Source organism: Phaseolus vulgaris, chromosome 3 (genome assembly GCF_000499845.2).
Source record: "Phaseolus vulgaris cultivar G19833 chromosome 3, P. vulgaris v2.0, whole genome shotgun sequence".
NCBI classification, from domain to species: Eukaryota; Viridiplantae; Streptophyta; class Magnoliopsida; order Fabales; family Fabaceae; genus Phaseolus; species Phaseolus vulgaris.
This window is the reverse complement of record NC_023757.2, coordinates 14,051,267-14,057,304: the sequence shown is the minus strand read 5'-3', so window position 1 is coordinate 14,057,304 and position 6,038 is coordinate 14,051,267. Positions and strand designations below refer to the sequence as shown.

General features: G+C 31.8%; 1 pseudogene; it reads right to left on the bottom strand.

Moving 5' to 3' along the window:
- Positions 1-4,025: 4,025 nt before the first annotated feature.
- LOC137808888 (small nucleolar RNA R71) lies at positions 4,026-4,131 on the bottom strand (annotated as a pseudogene).
- Between the last annotated feature and the right edge of the window lie 1,907 nt (positions 4,132-6,038).

Sequence of the window (6,038 nt, the reverse complement as noted above, 5' to 3'; positions counted from 1 at the left end):
GTTGCTTTCTTCCTAAAAGATATTAGTGGAGAGAAAAAAACAGAGAACTTTTTTTTTCTTTAAAAAGAATAAAATAAAATAAAATAAATTTGAAGATAAAAATAAAAACAAAATATGTAAAATAAAATAAATAAATAAAAACAAAAACAAAACACTAAAATGACGTTAAGAGAAAATTAACAAAAATATTCAAAAAAAATATAGATAAAATAAAAACTAAAAACAGAATAAAAGAAAACTCTAAAAACAAAAAATAACGTACTAAAAGAAAAACAAATAAATACTAGAAATAAAATAAAATAAAATAAAGTTAAAAAAAATAAATTGAAAATTATAATTGTAAACAACTAATATTCTAACTAACTAGCTTACAAACTAACACTAATAATAAAATATAATTAAAATAAATAAATAACAGTTACGTAAACATAAATAAAACTACCTAAACTAATCCTAAAAAAACTAAAATAAAATATAATAAAACAAAATCAAAATCAAAACAAAATAAAATAAAAATAAACTAAATTAAATAACGTAAAGAAAAGAAAATAATATAAAATCAACAACTTTCTTTTTTTTTAAGAGCAAATCTATACTAAAATCAAATCAAATCTAATTTTAATAAAATAAACAAAATCAAAACAAATAAAAAAAATAAAATATTTACAATATTTAGGAAATTATACTCAACAAATCAAATCTGTTCCCCAGCAACGGCGCCAAAAACTTGATGACTTTTTACGGCAAATGCACAGCGTTTGTCAGAAGTAACAATTGTCCCTAAGGACGGATATCGATCCCACAAGGAACGGTGAATTATCAAGTACAATAATCGCTAAATATATAACAAAACAATTAAAAGTGTATTGAGAGTGGTTGTGTTGGCGATGGTCAATAAGAAAACAGACAAAGAATTAATTGTTTCAATTGGAAAAATAGGGATTAGGTTTCATCTCTCTCACTCTCATGTATTTTGATTAACATGTCAATATTAAGTTCTTTAATTGAAATTGATGCCCGTATAAAAATCATTTATATCGATTCCTCGCATATAAAATCCTTAAGAATGTTCCCTAACTATCGATCCCTCACATAATTATAAGAACAACTTAGAACGAAGCTCAGACGTTTAATAGCAATTAACATTTCAAGTCTATTCCTAACACTCAAATATGTTACGTATTGTTGTTTAGGTCCGAACCCTAAAAATACCTCCCGGTCAGATTTAAGATTATCAATTTGTCACGGAAAATTAAAAGTAAAACAACAATACCAATAATCAATCAAGAACTGAATATTAATATATAAAATATCACCTCAATACATAAGAGTTTGAGCATATTACTCCCAATCCCAAAGGTAGAATTAGCCACGCATACTTCTATCACCTTCCATTCTCCCAATTGGGTTACAATTCACACTATGGTGTTTTCCTCTCAATCTGGCACACTAAGGTTGAGCCTCTAGCCCTCTATTTATCCTAGTTTTCTAGGGTTAGGTTGTTTATTGTGTCGCGCTAATGGGCTAAATGATAAAACATAAAAAAGGCCCAATCTTTCTTTGCATCTTTTCCATTCTGGGACCTTCTATCTTTATCTTTTTAGCTCAAATCATTCATCTTTAATCCAAATCTCCAATCTTCCTTAGAAATCTGCAATTAACACCAAATTTGGGAATAAAATACTCTTATTCAAATAAAGATCATAAAAAATGTAAAAAGGTATAAATTCATAAATTATGGATTATTTTATATGTAAATTAGCAATAAATCCTCATAAGTGCCTATATTTTAATATGAAATATTACTGAAATTAGACACTTATCAAGTCTCCTAAAATTTGGGTCTTATGTTGAGCGCTCTACACTTTAAGTGGCGAATCTTAACTGCTCATCTTGGAGTCTCCTCTCCCTCCAAGTGTCGTGATGATAAATGCCTAATTTCAATAATACTTCATATTAAAATACAAGCACTTATAAGTATTAATTGCTAAAATTCATATAAAATGATCCCCAATTTATGAATTTGTACCTTTTTACATTTTTATGATCTTTATTTGAATAAGAGCATTTTATTCCCATATTTGGTGTTAATTGTAGGTTTATATGGAAGAATGGAGATTTGGACTAAAGAAGAATGATATAAGCTAAAAAGAGAAAGCTGGAAGGCCCGAAACGCACAAAAAAAGGAACAAAAGTTCAACTCAACATAGGAGTTCTCGCTCAAGCGAGCTATATCTTGCTTGAGCGAGGGAGCTCCAACAACGTTCTCAAAAATTGATGCCTTTCTCGCTCAAGCGAGATATTCTCGCTCAAGCTAGTTGAGCGAGAATGCATTAGATTAATTGAGCTAATTTTATGTTTTATGAACCATCCCATCAGCGCAACGCAGGAAGTCACCTAACCCTAGTAAATTAGGTTAAATAGGGGGCTAGAGGCTCAACCCTAGACCAGATGGCATTGAGTGTTTTGTAACCAATTTGGAGAATGGAAAGTGCTAGAAATATGGGTGGCTAGTTCTAACCTTTGGGATTGAGAGTAATCTGTTCAAACTCTTATGTATTGAGGTGATATTTAAATATGATATAATATTATGTTCTTGATTGATTATTGGTATTGTTGTTTTGCTTCTAAATAGTTGTGACATGTTTGAGAATCTTAAATCTGATTAGAAAGTATTTTTAGGGTTCAGACCTAAACAACAATACTTAAAATATTTGAGTGTTAGGAATAGACTCGAAATGTTAATTAATATTAACGTCTGAGCGTGATTATAAGTTGTTTTTATAAATATGCGAGGAATCGATATTTAGGAAAAATTCTTAATAATTTTATATGCGAGGAATAAATTTAAATTACTTTTCTACGAGCATTAATTTCAATCAAAGAACATAATGTTAACATGCTAATAAAAATATATAAGAGTGAGAAAAGATGAAACCTAATCCCTATTTTTCCAAATTGAAGCAACCAATTCTTTGTTTGTTTTCTTATTAATCATCGCCAATACAACCACTTTCAACACACTTTTAATTGTTATGTTTATATTTAGTGAGTAATTGTACTTGATAATTTAGTGTTCTTTGTGGGATCGATATTCGTCCTTAGGACAAATTATTAGTTCTGACAACGCGATGCACTTGTCGTAGAATGTCATTAAGTTTTTGGCGCCGTTGCCGGGAACATGTTTGATTTGTTGAGTATAATTTTATAAATATTGTGAATATCTTAATTGTTTTGATTTGTTTTTATTGTGTTTATTTTTTCATATTGGTTATTTTTGTTTTTATTGTTTTAAGTCTTATTTTTTATTGCTTTTATTTGTTTCTATTTATTTTCTGATTTAATTTGAATTTTCTTTTATTTATTTATTTGTTTTTAATTTTTTGTTTATTGTTTAAAATTTTCAAAAAAAAAAACAAAATATAAAATACAAATATTCAGTTACTGCTTGTGAATTTTTCTGCTAACCCTTAAATTAGTTGTTTTTATATGATATTGAGAGGTCGGATTCCAAAAGACCAATTGTTATTTGAAGCAGAAATTGAGAGGTTAGCTAGAAAAAACAGGAAGTCAAAGGCAAAAGAGAAGCAAGAACACATAAGAGAGGATTCTTCAACAACTTCTTCTTTTTCCATTTATACTTTTCAGGAGGATAACATCATGGCGGAGGAAGCACCACCTCCTAGGAGGACTCCTGGAGACTACGCCATACACTAAGGGCCTAGACACTTTTCTAGCATTGCAATACCTGCTACTAACAGGGCCTTGGTGATGAAGTCTGCCTTCCTCACCCTCATTAGTACCAATCAATTCACGGTGATGGATCATGAGGATCCCCAAACACATTTGTCTACATTTTATGAATTGGCTGGAACTATGGGTTTTCAGTCAGGTGATCTTGAGAATGTGTATATGCATTTGTTTCCATTTTCTTTAGCAGGGAAAGAAAATGAGTGGCTTAAATCACATCCTAATCAGAGCCTAACCAGATGAAAGGATGTAGAAGCCAATTTCTCGTTACATTAAAGCTAAGTCTGAAATCTCTATGTTCAGACAAAGAGCAGAAGAATCTTTTTGTGAGACATAGGAGAGATTCAAAATGATGTTGAGGAAATTTCCAAATCATGGGTCTGAAGAAATTGCTCAGCTGGCATATTCATTAATAGGCTTAGATCAGATACGAATATGCTCCTAGATGTCGTAGTTCGTGACACAATGATGGTTGTTGATGAAGAACAAGCAACGAGAATTATTGATGCTTTGGCCACAACTGATTATCAGGCTCAACATGACAGAAAAGGTCATCAAAAGAGAGGATTATTGTAAGTAAACACTGTAAGATTGAGCAGTTGATCGCACAGATGGCAAAACTACCCCAAAAGTTGCATGTGATTCACTCATCATAAAGTCAGACTCCATCAATCAGGTGTGATTTTTGTGGAGTTGATCATCCTATGGTCATTGTTCTTATCAGATCTACTCACCTGAAGCTGAGGTAAATTATATGGGCAATCAAGGAAGGCAAGGTGATTTTTCCAACAATTATTCTCAATGTTGGAAAAAAAATCAAAATCAAAATTTTGGGTGGAAGCAAGATTATAGTTCATCCAATAAGCAAGGACCTTTCCAACAACAGCATAAATCTAATTATGCATCCATGCCTGAGAGAATGAGTAAAGTTGAAGACGCTCTGACAAAGATTGTGAGCACTCAGGAAAATAGCATGGCCACGATTAGGAGTATGGAGATTCAGATGGGACAGATGGGCAAACAAATTGCCCAAATTGCAGAGGGACAAATTGGCCAATTCTCAGCCAACACCACAATCAACCCTGAGGAGCATTGTAATAAAATCACTACTGAGAGTGATAAAAACAAAATAAGAGAGAGAGATGGTGAGATAGTGAAGGTTGAGGAAGAAAAAGTAGAAAATAGAAAAAAAGGGAGAAAAATATGAAGTTGTAGAGAGTAGAGTTTCAAAAGAATTATCCCATTCTCTTATGCCTGTAAAAAAAAGAAAAGAAAGGATTTTTTTTTCTGATAAATTGCTTCCACAAAATTATTTTGCAGGATGATCAGAGAAACAAACATTTTTTGAAGGAATTAGAAGGAAGATATGTTGTTTTGAAGACAAAGATATACATCCGACAGCTGGAAGCAATACTTTAAGGCTAAAAGACTTGTTAAAGAAATTCAAGGATCCAGGGAGTTTTACTATTTTTGTGTCAATTGGTGATTTAATTGTGGTTAATGCCTTATTGGATTTAGGGTCAAGTATAAATTTGATGCCATTAACCATGTTAAGATAGATAGGTGACTTGGAGGTTAAACCCACCAAGATGCAGTTACAACTGGCTGACAGAACTATGAAACATCCCTATGGTGTGGTAGAAGATGTTCTTATGAAGGTAGACAAGTTCCTATTTTTGATATATTTTGTGATCTTGGACATGAAGGAAGACGAAGAGGTCCCTTTGATTCTCGGCAGACCTTCTATGAAGACTGTTATAATCATAATGGATGTGGATAAAAGAGAACTTAGATTAAGGTCTAAGGAGGACGAGGTAAGATTTAATCTTTTTAAAGATGTGACTGACTGTATTGCATATAAGAATGGGAGACAAGAAAAGATTTCCAAAGAAGAGGTCATCCTTATAACTGACAAGCAGATGGAAGGCTCAAAGCCAAAGGAGGAAGTTACATATCATGAAAAGTTAGAGACAAAAGGAGACCAAAACAATCAAGGGAAACCAGTGGAAAAAGATGAATATCAACCAAGACAACCTATCATGCTCAACGCGGGTAGAGGTAAAGGAATGAAGAAGACGAAGAAATTGTGGGTTGTCAAGAAGTTAAACATGGATGGAACAATCGAAGTTGAAGCGTCATATTCAAGAAAAACAAAAGTGAGAACAAGAGCACTGGCCAAACAAAATAATTATCCCCATTGATAAAAACTTTTGTCAAGTTATATGACGCTAAAAAAGGGCTTGCTAGGAGGCAACCCAGTAAATTTGATTGTTTATTTTTGTTAAAGT